This window comes from Xiphias gladius, chromosome 22 (genome assembly GCF_016859285.1).
Source record: "Xiphias gladius isolate SHS-SW01 ecotype Sanya breed wild chromosome 22, ASM1685928v1, whole genome shotgun sequence".
Taxonomy (NCBI): domain Eukaryota; kingdom Metazoa; phylum Chordata; class Actinopteri; order Istiophoriformes; family Xiphiidae; genus Xiphias; species Xiphias gladius.
Window position 1 is genome coordinate 10,066,653 of NC_053421.1, and position 18,682 is coordinate 10,085,334.

Here is an 18,682-nt window from a genome sequence, read left to right on the forward strand (position 1 = left end):
TCAAACATAATTTTGACAAATTACAGATGTGATTACAATGCTTCCTTGTTGATCCTCTGGAACTGTAAACTTACAGTCCATTCAGTGTCTGTTTAGCCCGATTAAGGAAGCACAAAAATGTTAGACAAATACAGATATTTACATATGTGTATATTTTTGAATTTTAAAACAACATGACAATAAGGTTTGAGACCTACATGTAATAAATTCTATCACTTATCATTGGTATTAGTATATGTTTAACAAGAATTAATCCATGCACTCATTCCCAGAAAGCTTGTGCACAATTTTATCTGAAATCTGATGCTGCTGCACAACATGGAGTTTTTGCTACAATCTTGTCTCTGACATGACTTGCTGTACACGGGTCTCGTACCTTTCTCACCACAGACAGAGATCTCTAGAGGCGTTATCAGTCAGACCACTTAAACACTTGGGCCCAGGAACAATGGGTCTCCTCATAATTCTCTTTAAATCTCTGCAAGATAAAGTTCTGCTAGCTTCCTTTTGTGTGGCGACAGACACCAGTATATGAGTAGAGATGAAAGGATAGTCTTTCAACACTGAACGGAAACAAACAGGCTGAAGAGCCCAAGCATACTTCCAACCCCCTCCTCTCTCTCCACTTCTCCCTCCTTTCCTCTCCTACGTGCTCTCTTTCCATCAGTCATAGGGGAGTCCTCCAAATCATCAGTCAAGCATGCACAGGGTCGATGCAAAGATGTTAGCTGTTAGTCGGAGGGTGCTTGGGGCTTTGTTTCAATCATCTAAAGTTACCTGGATGTAAAAGATTTCCTAAATTATCTGAGCACTAAGTTCCCATTAGACTCTTCTTCTTTTGATCATGGTACTCATATGGCTTTTGAGAAAAATCAATGACATTTCTTTTTATGGAAAAACTGAAGCCCTGTGTTTATACAAAATAAAATAAATAAATATCTGCATCTTGGATATGCTTGGATATACTTCTTTTGGCTTTTATGTGAGGAGAGATGGAAGACCAGAGATAAGACACAAAATCAGGATTTTTACAAGTAATGTAAACAAAGAAAATGTTGTCTGTCTAGCCACTATGTACTGTCTCAGTACACTGCAGAAACCGGCAACTGATTGGAGATACAATGCACACGCACACATACACATCTAATGTTCAATATTATCATAAATATAGCTTGTGTATGGATAAGATTGTCGGTATATAATAATCATTTTTAGTAACACCAGTGCAACATAGCAGGGCCTAAATAACAATGTCTCAAAACATTTCTGGGACTTTCCTGGTACATGATTGCAGCACATGGATGCAGATAGAATCGCCATTATCCAGCATTTTTGGCTGCCAACAGTAGCTAACACAGAATACAGCCAATAAAAGATTCTCCCATTCTTACTCACCACAATTACTCATCAAGATGGAGACATGTTTTCATTTTTTCATTTTCATTTTTTATCTCTTTTTTGACCAATCTGTAATTGTCAATTTCCTGCAGTCTTCACCTGCAACATGAGCAGAGGTTCACAATATTTTCCTTAGATACCCCAGCCCTCCTCTGCGCAGGTGCTCCACCCAACCAGTAGGATTCACCAGTGTAATAATCCACAGTTAGAGTAAGGTCATGATCCGACACCGGCTTCCCACCCACAAAGTCTTCCTCATCTGATAGATTGCACATGGTGGGGAAAGTGTTTTGTTTCTGTTGATCTGATGTTTGCTGTTGCTGGGTAATGAGGGAACCACACCATCATATTTAGTTCATTACTGAGACAAATGCACTGAATCTGAGTCTTAATTGGAATGGCATTTTATTGCTTGTTAATTTCGCCAAGCTCACAGCTGCAACAGTAAAAGACACACTATCAGAAAAAGTCAACAAGGATAATGTGGGTGCATGAAGGTAATTGATTACACTCAAAGAACTTATTAAACTTTACATACAACAAAATACTGCATATCACATTCTGGCTAACATATGAATACCATTCAATTATGAGTTGTTCAGAGGAGAGGAGCTAAATAGTGTGTGTCACAATTTAGAAAAGCTGAGGAAAATCAGATTTACTACCACATAACACACACACACACACACACACACACACACACACACACACACACACACACATAGTCATACAATTTACTGACAAAACACATGTACTGTATGTTGAGTAAGTTTCCTGTGATACACTCAGTACAGTAGTAGCTTTCTCTGTGGTACATACAAGAAAAAAACCGAAGAGATAATCAAATGAAAGATATTTCTATGGCCCATCTCACCTTCTGACATCTTGAAGGCCTGGACAAATCAGAAAGTGGCACAGCAAATTTCAGCAAGTTGCAGCTGTCTGGTGAGTACTGGCAGAGCTACTTGGTGAACTACTGTAGCTACCATCCTTATAGCCGGGAACATGCTAGCACTAGTAACAACAGCTTCTTTCTTATTTCCTCTGTACTATGCCGTTTACTCCCCACTGGCATGTTGCTTGCTAAGTGTCTGTTATCAAGAATGTTAGCTTGGTTAAAAAGCTCAGACAGTTTATTCAAAAGAGTATTTGTAGCATTGACTCCTCCCTAATAACTGTCTGCAAACCATTCCTTTTTATGTGGAGCAGGTTATCGATCGACAAACGAGGTTAAATGAAAGTGGATGGTAGAATACAGCTAGCTACAATAGTTTCCTCCATTTTGAGATCTCAGGCTCTGTGTTCCCACAAAGCAAATCCACTGATCATGGTGATTCCATTTGAATGAACTGATTTCAGGTCTTAATGCAGGATTTCACAGTTTTAAGGTAAGAAGTCAGTGCAAGCTGTTAGAACAAATCCTCTTCTCCCACCAGTTACTTCTCCTGTCAACCTCTTATTGTTCCTCATGACCTCAAAGACATTCACACAACTTCAACACTGACTTCATTCAGTGGCCCAGACAGTCTCAAGCCCTCCTGTCATGAAGAACCTACGTACGTATGATAGAAGAAAGCAAAAGATGAAAGCAGGACACATCACTCCAGAGAGCTTCTCTTTGCTCTGCAACGCACTCTGCTCATCAATGAAGGACTTTAACTTCAAACAGTCACAGTCAGGCCAGAGAAAGACACACAGGAAAACAAAGCACCATTCAGCGACTTTTGATCCTGTCACTCTGTCCGATTCACCCATTAATAGCTTGAAAAATGTTGCTTTTAACAACCAACATTTTTAAAAGTTTTGTCTGGGCACTAAGGTACCATACTTTTGCTGTCATACAAAGCACTTTTGTGAATTTGCATTGAATTGAATGCTTTTTGTATACGCAACTTTGAGTGCATGTTATCACTAATTAGTCATTTTTATTTTTTTTCCTGGAAAGACAATAAAATACTTTTTCAGTGTTCACTTTTTAACAACAGGGGGATCTTTTTGTATTTATATGTTTTAACGTAACCAAGTCATACATCTTTTCCACAGGAGAAATATTTTAAGCATGCTTTAGCCAAAATCCAGCATGACTGAATGGAGATGTTTGATTTTATTTGTTAGAATGATCCTTTTGTTGAGGAAATTACTGCTTTTAATAACACAGGAGAAAAATAATTCAGACAGGATTACTTTCTCTCAGACAAATCTCCCTCCAGACAAGAGCATTAGACTATTTGTTCACCAAAGGCTATTTAATATCTTTCTAATTCTCACCATTCCCTGGTTGCTCTGCTTATCTGTACTCATATTTTCCGCTGTCCCGCTTAAGTTTCAACAATCACTAAAACAAACCCACAGAACTGGAAAACAAACCTAGGAACAGTTTTAGGTTGCACCCAAACACAGAGTTCAGGTGAGCCTTTCCTGTGTTATCTCCTTGAGTTTGATTGTCATTTCTCTACAAGGCGAGAATCAGCCAGCATGGAGGATCACTCCTGGTGCTGTGCTGAGCGTCAATGTGGAACTGATTCAGGAAGCAGGGAGACATGGTGGTTGGCTGGTGGCGGCTTCCCACTTGTGATAGAGCCCATGGTTCTTATGTCTGCCAACAGTAACCTAAATCAACCTCAGCAATCTCAAACCCAAACCAATGCTGAATATTAATAATAATTTTACCAAAAAAAAGTTTTCACCTGCATTAAAATAGGAAAGACATGAACCCTTTTAACTTCTTTTCCTCCTCCCTCTCCTCCCTTGTCTCTCTGGAGCATGCAATTTCAAATGCATGCAAAGACTGAAACACCAATTCAACTGCCTGTAAAAGAGAGTATAGGTGTTGGCTTCAGCGGGATATTTTACACAAAGATGGAAGTTTTCCGTAGACTTTTGTGACGTTTAATGATTTATGAGCATATTTGTGTGAGATAAATCCACTCTAAACTTAGGACAACGTTTTGAGTTTAGTGTGAAACAACTTACAATGCAGCAGTTAGTGTTGGCTTTACCCAGACTTAAAATCAAACTGCAATGGGCCGCTGGTTCTCCGCTGTATTCTCAGATATATATAGATATCTCACTCTTTGCCTTGCTGCTTCACCTGGATGGAGCTATCATCTATTTTTGGCTTCCTACACTTTTGCACAATATCGACAGAGTCAACTTATATTTACACAGTTTTTTACAAGTAACAAAGTGTGTAGTTATTTACACAAGCTGTATCCATATCAGAGCATAGCTGCACATCTTTTGTGCTGTTTCCCCAACCAATGCATACGGTGTCATATACAATCACTTGACAGCCTGCAGTATAAACCAAAACTAATTTAGAGACTCATTTACATCGATTCTATGTTCCACTTTTGAATTCTAAAACAGTCAATAAAAAACAGAGTCCTAGCTGACAGCGAGCTCTCCTGAATCAGTGATTCTCAAGCTCAGCAAGGGGGCCATACTCCTGATTCCATGCATGCCTTCTCTCCAGGACACCTCCTTTTCACATCACACCAGCAACCGCACAACAACTTTCTCCCTCTCTCTCTCTCTCTCTTGCTAATTTAATGTTGTGTTGTTTTTTCTTGCCCTCTAAGAGCTTGTCTAAATGGCTGACGTTGATGAATGCATGTAAAGTATACGCTGCAGGTAGGATATGGTTACAAGCTAAGCTGGGTGGGAGGGAGAGAGGGATGAAGGGATAAGAGGGAGGAATAGAGGGAGGGATAGTTTATAGATGGGCCTGGGGGAGTGGTGGGGGTGTGTGGAGGGTCAGGATGTTTGTCTTCCAATGAGCCGTGACTCTGAGAGAAAGAGGAGTGGAGAGTGGGATGAGAGAGGAGAGAAGGGTGAGAAGACATGAAGGGTGCGAGATTAACTGACTGCCACAGCATCTTCACTGGCAAGGGGATGTGAAAAGGTATCAATTTAAATGGAGTTTTTATGTACCTGACCGTATCATTCCTGACTATGTAACACTAACAACTGTGTTGTTCAGTCATAATTGAATTACCTTATTCTTATTTTTCAGTCCCGAAAAATGTGTCTTTAATCATGCACACATGTCTGCGTGTAGTAATGTGGTAGTGAGTGATAGAAATCAACAGAGAGACAGATACGCAGACAGATAAAAGAACAGCGGGAGAGAAAGTGCATCTCTGTGTTGGAGTGTGTGTGCCATTGCTTGGTGGGATTGTGTAGTTTGTTATTTGTGCTTCTAGATGGCTCATAAAAAGTATGTGCATGTGTTTTGTCTGCTAATGTGTGTGTGTGTGTGTGTGGTGTGCATGTTTCTCTTAGGGCATGTACAGGGCAAAGGGAATGTGTCCCCGTGGGTGTGTAAACAAAGCACAGCTTGCAGAAACACACACACACACACACACACACACACACTGCCCCATGTGGAGATTCCCTTTGCACCCTGAGGGCAAACTCATTCCAGACCAATTAATCTTATACCCACTCACACAAAACTTACCTTTCTTTTTACAAACACACACACACTAGAGCACACAGGCTGACATACACATTGATCACGCGGACACATTTACCTAAACATGGTGAAGTGTGACATGTGGAAGCAGCATTCATGGCATTTTTACTTTGAGGACAGACATTGAAATGATTGCCACATGAAAGTAACAACAAGATTCAGGCATAGTGTAAAGGAAATTGATCATTTTGAGTGTATTTATGACAACAATTATGAGAAAATATCACAAAGGATTTTTCTCAAAATTGAAAAAAGTTCCAACAAAACTTGGTAAGCATTTAAAACAAAAATCGGTAATATTCAAATAAAGTTAAAACATCACTAATGAAAGACATTGTTCAGTTGCGTTATTGGGAACGTAGGACTCATACTAGGGACTAAAAGTCCATCCATTGAAGTTCAATATTGACCATTCTTTGTCTGTGTTGTGCCCCTACTTTCTGAGAAGGGGTACAACAGAAACTGGAGTATCCATTTAAAGTATCTTTATAAAAGACGATGAAGATTTCAGTGGGATGCTCTGCAAGAACAGACACGCAAATAGAGGGTTTCCCCTGTACTCGTAGAACTAGGCATTCAATGTGCAGTCTTCAGTCATCATCCTGACCCCCAACCTAACCCCTGAGCCGGTGTCCCTGTTCTCACAATCCCTGCCACCTTGCCACACAGGAGCTTGCTCAGGACAATCTCCAGCAAGGAGAGGGGATGACATCTCCTGCGCAGCCCCTCTTAACTTGGACATCTCAGTAATAAGTCCTTTCAAAATAATTTGGGGCCATAAAGATAATGTTTAGCATAAGCCCATTTATATTTGTTTATATTTATACAGTATTTGCCATAGGTAAAGTAATGCTCTTCTTATTGAGAATGCTACTGCATTTTAGAAATGTGGTCAACTGTTCAGTCTAATGATTATCACCCATGGTAATTTCTTTACCATCACACAAATTACTATGTATACAATTCAGTATAACAAAATAATTTATCATAAATCTTACGATGTGCCGTTTTCCCCAACGGCTCTTGTTTAATTGCTCTGGAATTCCATCGGCAGAATTTGTGTGGAGAACGGTTACCGATGTACAGCAAGTGACTTTAGGAGACTATGTTTAACGAGCTATATGGTGCGATCAAATACAACAAAGCAACAACAATGTTGAAATGAAATGGAAAAACAGTGTGTGAATTCAGCTTTTTTTTAAAATCATTAAAAAATGATTTTTTTTAAAAAGAAACAATTCATAAGAAAAAAATATTCCAGTGATTGAGATTATTCATTTGACATCTTTGAAGGCTGGCTGTACGATTTGAAAAATAAAACTTGTCAAAATTGAATTACAAGTACGATTTAAAGTGTGTGTGTGTGTGTGTGTGTGTGTGTGTGTGTGTGTGCATGCATCATCACTATAGTTGTGTACAGTGTATTTGTTTACTCTGGGATGTGTTGCTGCGTTACCACTCCAGACATATTTGCTGCAGGGGGTATTCCTCCAACAGTGTGCATGTTCTTTGTGTGTTCTCGTTTTCATACATAGGCTTGTCTGCATAGCCGTAAGGCATCCACAATCAAATTTATCGGCTAATTTTCCTGTTCACAGTCATTATGATACACATGTAACTGACAAAACAGGTGGTAAACAGATACAAATATACTGTAGATACAGGATGGAGGGAGCTTGATATAGAGAATGAGATTCTGAGAAAAGTCAAGTTTGACCCCAACCTGCCAGTCTCATTCACACTGCTCTGCTTTATGCTGGGTTCAGCAAGGCTATGTTTTTCCATTCTCATGCAACACCTCTCTACACACCCATAAATCTCCACTACTTAACTACCAGTACTAAAAAAAAATATCTCTGATTAAATAGCTGGAAGACAACTCCAGACTGAGAGAGAGTATCTGTCTTTATGGCCAGTTGCCTCTCAGATTTCTATCCAATGGGGTCGGGCCTTGGGGGAATGTGGGAGTTGCACATCTCTGTAATAAGTGAACTTAAGTCAGTTGCTGTGTGACTGACACTATGTTGTCATCACACATGTTGGCACACAAGGAAGTTGTGGGTGTTTGATTTATTCACAAACACATGCCGTTTCATCTTTCCTCCACCCTCTCTGTCTCTTCTTGCATTCCTCTGCTCTTTCTCAGCTTTTTGATGCATCTCCCTCACTTTCTCTCTCCCTCTGCTTGTGTCTTTGATTAAACACTGTTAAGTTGTGGTTGTGGGATTCAAAATGATTTTTAAAATTTGTGGAGTAATGTAAGCAACATGGATATTAACTCAGGGAAACTATTTTCTATGACGTATAAATGTTCCGAATGGTTTATTGTTTAGAAATTCCAACAGTTCAATGTGCAAGTATTTCACATCTAATATAACACATTACATCTAGCATTTTTACAGTACTCCACCTCTTCTCAGAAGAGCCAGGTATTTTGCTTTGCCATCTCTGGTATTAAGTAGTGTCTCTTCATGATTTACTGTAAATAATTCCACACCAATTGCTGTAAAGCTGTTGTGAAGCCACGGTAAAGGAGTATAGAGACCATAAATTCTTCTTGGTGCAGAGCACAGATGGAGAAAATGTTTTTATCTCCCAGAACCAAACATACACAACACGACATTAGTAGGAAATTGAGCCCCAGTCTCATCTTGTAAAAACGATTACAACCTAATAACTTTGATGTAACACCTTATAACAAACACATGAATCAGCCAATTCGTTCTCAGCTGCAGCTGCTGGCAGCTATTTGTTCAGCTGTTTGTTTTAGTTAAATGATAGATTGTTTCGCCACAAAACACTATTGACTACTATTCTGTTTTAAGAAAAGCAGTTGTGTAAATGGCAAACGGAGAAGGCAGTGGAAAAGGAAAGCAATTATTCACGCGACACAGCATACAAGAAGTTCTGTTTGGTTTACTCTGCAGCGACTATAATTCCTCTGAGGCTGAAGAAGCTGTTGTTAACCACGACTACTGAACTGCAAGAGAAGAGTGTCAATCGTCTGTCAATTGTTAGTCCACTGCATGTTTCTTTTTTAGTGAGAATGTGTATTGCGTGTGGCATATCATATCATGCATCTGTGCATTGTACCTTTTATGCTATAACGTGTTGGGTTTACTCGTGAGTGTGGCTGTGTTTCATAAACCACATTTCAGAGTTGGTTCAGGAGGATTTCTCCGTGTGTTTGCCACCTGTTGATGATTCCAGTAAATTCCAGTAAATTCCACATTGAAATGACAATGAGTCATCTATTATGAAGATTAATTATATCGACTGTGTGTGTGTGTGTGTGTGTGTGTGTGTGTGTGTGTGTGTGTGTGTGTGTGTGTGTGTGTGTGTGTGTGTGTGTGTGTGTGTGTGTGTGTGTGTGTTCTCAGATGACCAAATCCCCTGGCTTTGGGTACCTACATTTCTTCTGTTCAGTTACATTTCCCAAAGTAAACAACAGTTTGTGTGTGTTTACACAGATGCCTGATTAAAACACACATACAGTACAATGTACTAAATATAAGGTTAAGTGGTATTTCCTGGTGTGAACCATCAGGGCCAACTCATTTCAGTCATGATCAAGGATGGGAATATACGTCCAAACAAATCATCCAAGTGCAACAAACCTGGCCATATCACTCGCATCCAGCCACAGTCCTTCAGCGCCCTCAAATCTGCGCTGCATTAGCCCTTCCCAACAGACAATCCTACTTCACAAGTCTGACAATGTTCAGACAAGTTTGCCCTTTGACCAGGATGAGAGATCCTCTGAGGACACAGCCGGTAGTTTGAATGTCCACTGATTGAAAGCATGGTGTATGCCAAGGATTCATATATACTCAACTCAGGTTCCAATCAAAGTAAATTGAGCATCATCGCGGATTTCAATCTCATTAAAATACATTAGGACTCATGTCATTTGAGGAGTGTCCAGAAACAATATCAAGCACTGAACCAAAGTTTAGGACACTCTTGGACACCCATTCAAAACAACCTGATCAGAGTATAAGACTTTTGAACCCCAACTGATGATTGTAATAGCAATCAGGTAATGATTCACCTTAGGGAGAATATCTTGTTCTGATCAAAAAGTCCAACAAAGCAGAAGCCTCTCTCTGTGCCATTTGGACCTGACTGTGATGGGAGTCTGCTCTGTCCTCTGTCGTGTGATTACAGAAAAGAAAACAAGTGAAACTAAGGAAGATGAGCCTATTTTGTTCTTGCATGTGGACAGAGTTCAATTGGCTAAGAAAGACAGATTTTTGACAGAATGACTAACTACCAGGTCATTCATAATAGCACACAGAATGTTCCTGTAATAGTTCACCGATCCAAATATTAGAAATAATAAATTTTAAAAGGGCACAAATCAAAGTGTTTGTGCTCTCACTTGATTTCATAGCTGTCATTTGGAATCTGAGGATATTAGGGATGCAGAAATGTTGCAAATTAGTGCACAGCAAGATTGCAATACTTCACCGTGACAACAGTCTTTCCCCAGCATTTAACATGTGGTTTTAGTTGTTTAAATATAACCAAACTGTAGTCGCGCTTCAGTGCCATGTGTGGGTATTCATGAGAAAAAAAATCTAAATGTTAAAAAACTTTTTTTTTAATTCTATTGTGAATGTACTGTAGTGTGAAAAAAATGGTGCTCTCAGCTGCACTTTGCATCATGCACCTTGTTTTACAAAATAACTTCCCAATGTCACAAACTCACTAGCATAATTAGCCAACTGTTGCTTTTATATGGAGGCCATTATCACTGGCTATAAACAGCCGCTGTAGTCAGTCGCCCCACTCTTTTGGTCAGATGCAGGATCAGTCATGTTTTACTGGCCTCATGTGCTTCACAGACGTCGAACATGTGTGCTGTCCAGCAACTCTCCAGCGCTCTGTGGGTAAACACTGTTGGGATATTTCACATTGAATTCAGGAATGAAATAATATCATCTTCTATGCAGAGAGTACTTATTATTTGAAACAGAATGAAAATTGTGGGAAACATCACAGACAACAGAGTTTAACTTCACCATAATTGTTGTGGTTCATATGCTGATTTTGAACTATTATGTGTTTGCTTTTGGTTCAAAAATATTTTCCAGCTTCTTATGTTATTGCAGGTTGTTGTTTTTTCACCAAGGTAAAACAAGGCTGTTTTTCTTAGTTTCTCAAAAGTTACTAATGGCATTATGAATATTTTCAGTTATCAATACAGTAAATAATACCACAGATGCTGTACGCATTTATATGCCAGTAACATTTAAGCATTTATCATATTATGTGTACGTATATTATACAGTGTATTATAACATAGTGTATCACTGGAACTAAATAATGTATTGCTTTATAATGCATTATCATAATGTGCTGCACACTTCTATGTTCTTTATATTTTTGCTTGGAAACTGCTCCAGTACTTACTTGAGTTGGTGCATGAGCACCGCACTTACAGGCTTGGTTCAATAACTTGGACACTCAGAGACACTGTACCCTCCCTCATGCTCATATTTTAACTTCCCACTTGTTGTTGTTATTTTGTCTTACTTTATATAATATTTTATACAGCCGCTGCAGATCATTTGGATTTACCCAGTGTGCAGCACACATGTACTGTCCTCCTACACTCCTACTCTGGTCATTAACAGGAATGAGTTTTGGCTTTAATTATAAAAACACCAGCTCTTGAATCCCGCTGTTTTATGGCTCAGTATTTTTATATGACTGGTTTTCAAACATGAAATGGATTGCTTATGTGAGATTAATAAACACTTGTTAATTTTTAGAGGCTGCGGGCTCTTGGAGGAGAGACCTTTCTGTTTCGTTGGTTACGATAACAATGTTTGACCAGCATTAAACAGAAAAAGCTGTGACAGATAAATGATGTTACTTTTTTCATAAACATCACAGCCTTCTTGTGTTTGGGTTTCTGATTTTTACAAATGAATTCTGTAAAATCTAATCGGATACGCCACTTCTGGGACAAGATGGCAAACACTCAAACATCTGTTCATTTATTCAACATACTGAACATCTAGAAAAACACTGCATGTTGTTTTTTAGCCACACCAGTGCTGTGCTTAAAGGATGCCGATGTCAGTAACACCAGACTGAAATATCTTTGCCATGAAAGTTTGCACCGACATTCATGGTTCCCAGAAGAGGAATCCTATTGACTTTGGTCATCCCGTGACTTCTCCTCTTTGTCATTGTGTTTAGGATCTTTGGGCAAGATCTTGACAACTACCGGATGGATTGCCATGTAACTTGGTCTACACATTCATGTTGCCCTCAGGATGAACTCTAATCACTTTGGTGAACCCCTCAATTTTCCTCTGGCGCCATTACCAGGTCAGGTTTGTCTAATATGACCAAATGCCTGCAAAACTAATGACATTCCCATCAGCCTCAGCTTTGCTCTGTGTTTAGTGCTAATTTACCAAATGTTAGCATGCTAACTTACTAAGCTAGGATGTTGATAAACATTATACCTGCAAAAAATCAGCATTTTAGCCCCGTCATTGTGAGTAAGTAGAGAGCCGCCAGCGTGGCATTAGACTCTCAGTCTTGTTCAGAAGTCTGAATTTTGTTTGTATTATTTGGAGGCTGTCTGGATAACTGTTCTTGGCTCAGTATTTAATATTTAGTGTCTGTGTATCCAATTATACACACAACTTTGTCATACTGTGAATTATACTTCTTTTGCAATAAGATCCTAAGATCAATTCAAAACACTCTAGAAATAGGCAACACACAGAACTTATCTGTCAGAAGTGTTCCAAGCGTTCCAATGTGGTGCATTTGAGAAAAGCGAGGCATCACTCCAATGTCTTAATGTTTGGAACATCTGAGAAGCTATTTGTTGACTGTTAAAACCGCATTGTCTCAACGGTTCCTGAAATCAACAACCCAACTTTAGCCACTGGTGGCTCCAGCAGAACAGATGTGGCCAACAATGAGCTTTGCTGGAAGAGGGAAAGAGTCCTAATTTTTTCACTGAACGGAAAAATGTCTGCATTAATTTGCTTCATCAAAAGACAAATTCTCTTTTCAGTGTGGTTCGCCGGGGTTGTTCTGCCTGGGTGAGAAACCAAGGGGTGAATTGTACTTTCACACATGTTTTAATTCAGGGTATTTCCATTAGGACCCCTTAGATTGAGAGGAAATTGTTCACTAGAAAAATAAAGCTCAGGCCATCTGCCTTCTTTCAACTTTCTATAGCAAGTAATCTTGAAGTTTCTGGTCCTGGACCATGTGTTCTGTAAAAAGTCAACAAAAAAATGATTTACAGAATTTGCATGATAAACTGCATTTTCCTGAGGGATGCAGCTATGCAAACCCTCTATAATGATTACAGTGTTCTGTATCCCTCACACATACCCACACCTACTCTCACACAGGCTCTCTTTGAGGGAGATGCCTGACATGGGTCCCTGCAGAGCTGAATGATCACAGGACAAAAGTCGAGGGGGGACAGGCCGCCTGCCATAAAGAAAGGGCAGAAAGGGTTTTATCAGGGGGAAAAAGAAAAGACTCCCCATGCAGATTAATAAAATAACCCTGAGGTTCTTCTATACACACAATGATCCGTACCCCCTCCCATTCCCCTACTAGAAATACCACACACACACACACACACACGCACACACACATAGGGAATACCTGGGGTCTGTCTCACCTGTTGCCTGGCAACAATTGATGGGAAAAAAAGGTGGAGTTGCTCTGATGATTAAAATTTCCTAGGTTGCAGTGTTTGATCCCCAGTATGCTGTCATTGTCTCTCCACGACTTCATAAGAAAGTAGCGAGAGAGGGAAGAGAATACGTAAACTTTCTCACTCTTGTCAAGAGGTGGCTGGCTTTGCTCACTGACTTTTCCTCTAATTTTTCGAGGATAAAGAAGAACCCCCACAACCCCTTCTGACTCAAGTGAACTCAGGACTTTCTTTACTTTTCCCCCCTCCTGTCATACTAGTCACTTTGACAATTCACTGGGCAGTCACGTTTTTCAAAGAGAAGCTAAAAAGAAGCGGAAATACATCAATTGAGGTCACACCAAGGGTCAGCCACAGAAAGTGGTGTCCTTTCTTAAACAGTCCTGTGCTCAGTTTATTTAAAGTGTTGCTGTTGAGGGGGAGAAGGAAGTGGAGACACCACTTCGGAAGGAATGTGTAGTTAATGCCACGCTCATGGCCAAATTAGTCAGGCCTGCTGAGGGGATTCCTCCTGGGGTCACATCCACGGTAAAAGACATATATACTTCAGTACATTCACCTCCATACGAAGAGCACGCACAATACATGCTTTCACATTCACATTGATCACGTATAAACAAACACATACATACAAAACATTCTATGCTAACATGTATGAGAAGACCCTGATGCACTGCGAGAGTACTGTGAGCAGCATTTGCAAAAACTATCTAGTCCGGACAGTATAACGTTTGAAGACATAGTTGGACACTCTCATGTCTGTCTGTTAAATATGACTCTATAGCCGGCAGCGTGTCATCTTAGCTTAGCATAAAGACTGGAAACAGGTGGAAACAGTTTGACAGACAGCCTGGCTCTGTCCGAAAGTTCAAAACTAAAGTGTGTAAACGAGAATTTGTGGATTTATTGGGGTTTTGAGTTAGACCAAAACTGCAACTGGCCAGTTATCAATACACGGTAAAATTTTGGTACATTACACTGTGTATTGATAACTGTCCAGGTGCGGTGACTTCCTGCAGTCTCCACTTGTATCCTGGCAAACTCAAGGTGCTAAACAAAGCTAACCTGATGCTGGTCCCAGCTTCATATTTACCATACAGACATCAAGAGTGGTATCAATCTTTTCATCTAACTCTCGGCACAAAATTGAATAAGCATGTTTCCCAAAGTATCAAACTATTTCTTCAACATAAATTTACTGAGACTGAGGGTTTACTGAAAGTTCTTTTGTTATTTTTCCTTATCTGAGGGAAATGCAGGTCAAGATGGGGAATCAGTGGTAATTTCTCTTCTTTCACAACAAACACACACAGACACACACCTGCGCGCGCACACGCGCGTGCACACACATATACTACCGTTCTCTACTGACCTTCTCTATACAAAACTCTGACCTGCTTTCCATCTGTGTGTACAGCTGACAGCTCTTGCTCAGAGTGATTATCTGTCCTTGACTACCTTCTCAATCCCCCTTACTATAAAATGATCCCCTCAATCACCACAGCATACACACACACAAATGCAGGCACACACACATATACACACATTTAAGATAAAGTTGACCTACCTTCCGCCCCCCAACATATGCATCCATCCTAGCCTTGTTTATATTAATCTAATCCTCCCTTTTTGGGTGTGTGATAGAATTTCAAGAATCAGTAACTATTTGTTAGAACTTCTACATCCTGTATTTATGCATGTGTGCGTGCTCATGCGAGTCTATTTTCATATCATTGTACACCCTCTGCTGCCCATACCATGGTCTCCCTCTGCTTGCTTCATTCTGAGAGAATGGGCAGGATTGCCGCTGGGATATTTGCAGCCTCAGTAGAAGCATCATCAGAAAAAACCTGCTTATAAGGCTACAGAGTGAGCCGCTATGTTTTCACAGACCCCAGCGAGGCACGCGCTATCAATTGCTGTTCACACTGAGCCCGGCCTAGGTCATAAGCTGATGACAGGACAGTGGATCAGCACTGTCACTGTCATCTGGGAATTTTTATGAGTCATACGCCGGGGAATAAATAGTTTGGAGTTCATAGGAATGAGCTTTGTGGTGTAGTGATATGTTTGCTACTCTGATGCAGTTGAGGATTAAGAGCATGATTTTCATGATGAGGTCGAGGTAAAGGGATTTGTTCAATGTCATATCAGTATAATAGCTGGGCATCTACTGAACTGAATGATATTTCTGGCCTATACTGGGGAATGATAAGTGTAATTAGCTTCTGATACACTTTGAATTGCAGTCTCTTCAACTCTGACATTCCCAGTAAGGCTTCTCTAATCAATATTTTCATGTTAACAATGGAAGAACTGACTGAACTGACTATGTGTGAGACATACTGTATAAACAGTATGGAGCCCCTTAGCCTTTTTTAGCTCTTTTTTTCTTTTTCTTTTTTTTCTTTTATTTTAACACCTACAGCTTTACTGTTTTAGTTTACTATACCACTCTCATCAGCATCATTTAGGGGCAGCAGCTAAAAAGCTCTGATAAAGGAGCTGTACACCACTGGTTAACGTTAGGGAAAGATCGGGGTTTGGTTCAACACAGAACAAGACTAGGTAAAAGCCTAGAATGTGGCTGGATGGCCCTTTATCTGTTTGCTTCTCTCCTACTCTCTGTGCTCACATATACAGGATTTTAATACAGCCAAATTCCTAATAAAGCTGTTATCATTTACATGTTGTTCTGTTTTTTTTCTCAGACAATGGAGCAAGTACGAAATAGTGACTGAAACGCGACCCATTAAGACTACATGTTAACCAGCAGTCACTTCCAAGCTGTTTCCAAGCTGCTGCTCTGCACTGCTAAAATCCGGATTTTCTAACCGTGACCAGCCTGACAAATTCACCATGCACATAAGTTAAAGACAACTGCTGTGCTGGGATTTCAGCTATATTTACTTGTAAAATGATCACTCAGAGAAAAAGTAAGAGGTTCATTCACGTCTGTTTCAGCTGCCCTGCGGTCAGTTGAATGAGACGCATGGGGACCGTGCTTGTAGATGGAAAGCCCAACCTCGCGCTCACAGGGCAACACTGCCAACTATCTTCTACAGAAAGTAGCTAAGGTTTGTTCAAAAAGTAGCAAGATTTGTCACTATGTGCTTTTGTGAAGAAAAGTCGCTAAAGGGGTGTGAAAAGTCAGTAAATCTAGCGATACAGGCTCTAAGTTGGCAACACTGTTGTTAACGCCGATGACACAGTAGAAACTGTTTGTGCCAATTAATTTTGAAAGAGGAATGACCAGTGGGGAAACTCCAGTACTCAGCCGGCCGACCAATGGTGTAACTTCATCACGCATTCAAACCTGTCAGTCAGGCAGTCAGTCACAGACATTATGTGTTTATAGGGCTGGCCACGCTGTTGCAGTCCAGCCAAAAAGTTTACACTGACCTCAGGCCCTTTCTTAACCAGAACCACCATCTTTCCCTAACCTTAACCAAAGTGTTTTTGTTGCCTAAACCTAACCCCGGACAGGACTGTGGATGGGGACACTAGTGTGACAATCCTGCGCTTTGTATCCACCCCAACCCCCTCCTGGTGGCTCTGCTGGCTGCTGTTAACAATGTAGCACTTTATTCATTACAAAAAAAGTTGCCTCTGAAAGTAATCCAGCCCGTGAGTACGCTGACACCACAACGTAATTGGGAAGGCAGTTTAGCAGTATATGAGCGTAATTTTTTCTAGCAGACAGGGTTGATAGTCTGCACCTGCTTGTCCCAATGTTTAATTGAAGCTTAGTCATGTTCATGCTGAGTAAAATATTAAAACCAAAGCTGCCATTTTTTTATGGCTGCATCATGGAAAAGTATACACGTCTCTTACCCTGTAATAGCATGGAATGTTTAATAATTACTCAGGCTGCCGTGACGTGGATTTTTACTTTTTTTAGCCAATATCAATTATAATGTATACTATTCAGGCATGTGTCCAAAACACATAACAAAAACATTAAGAATTTGCTGCACAGGACCAAATTATTTGTGTTAAGTTTAATTTGTGCCAAACTTTGTTTCAGCAAGAATGAAGGCATACACTCTCTTGCTCCCTGAGAACAAGGCCTAAATTAGATTAAGGCAAAAATAGGACTTGATGTGGTATTACGGAAAAAAAAAAAAAAAAAAACGTGTAGTGTGCATCCACCGTTGGTCAGGAGGGTTTATGCACCTGCCCGACTTCATTTACAGGTGTCGACTGATTCTCTCACTGGACGGTCACAGGGACTGACCAAGTGACCTTAACCTTCCACACCCCGTGTCATGCACACACACACACACACACACACACACACACACACACCCAAAAACATGCACACACGCTCCTACGCATAGGGGATGGTCGTTCAGACTAGGACACAAAGACAAGCATTATTCTTCTGCATCCCTTACACCAAACTGCTGAGACGTGGCGAGGGAGGAGGGAAATTTCATAATTTTTCCACAACCTTTAATCGTAATATTTCACGTTTTTTCCTTCTTTTTTTTCAAAAAAATGGTGATTTAACACATATCTGCTTTGCCACAGTCTAATAGAGGCATTTCAGTTTTGTTCAATTATAAATCTATTAGCTTGAAATTTTAAATTTGCATATTAGAGGCACATGCATAACTATAATGCATCAATTAATATCTGAGTAAAGTTGGGATTCAGCAGTCTGCCTCAGTGAAGGTGAAAGGGTTTAGAATAATGCATCAGTCTCTGTTACGTGTCACTGGCTTGGTCCTGAGTTAATACAGGACAAACAGGGAAGTATTCCCATGAAGAAAGAGCCCCCACTGTGTTTGCATTGCTTTCACCAGCACAGTGACTGATGGAAGACCAGAAGCCACAGTGAGGAAAAGCCCTGGGCTCGTGCATACTGTTCCCCCTAAACATCAACACACTAGTTAGACAAATGAGGCTTCGGCCTTGCTTTACACCGCTCTGCTCTGATCTCCAGAAGCTGCAGTTCACTCAACCTGGAGGGATAAAGTCTCTACATTTACGAATATTTATTACCAAAACTTCTAAACCTGCAGACTGACCTGGTGAAGAAAAGAACAATGACTGATGATGGGAAAAGTACTATTATTTGCTCAATGTGATGAAATGCT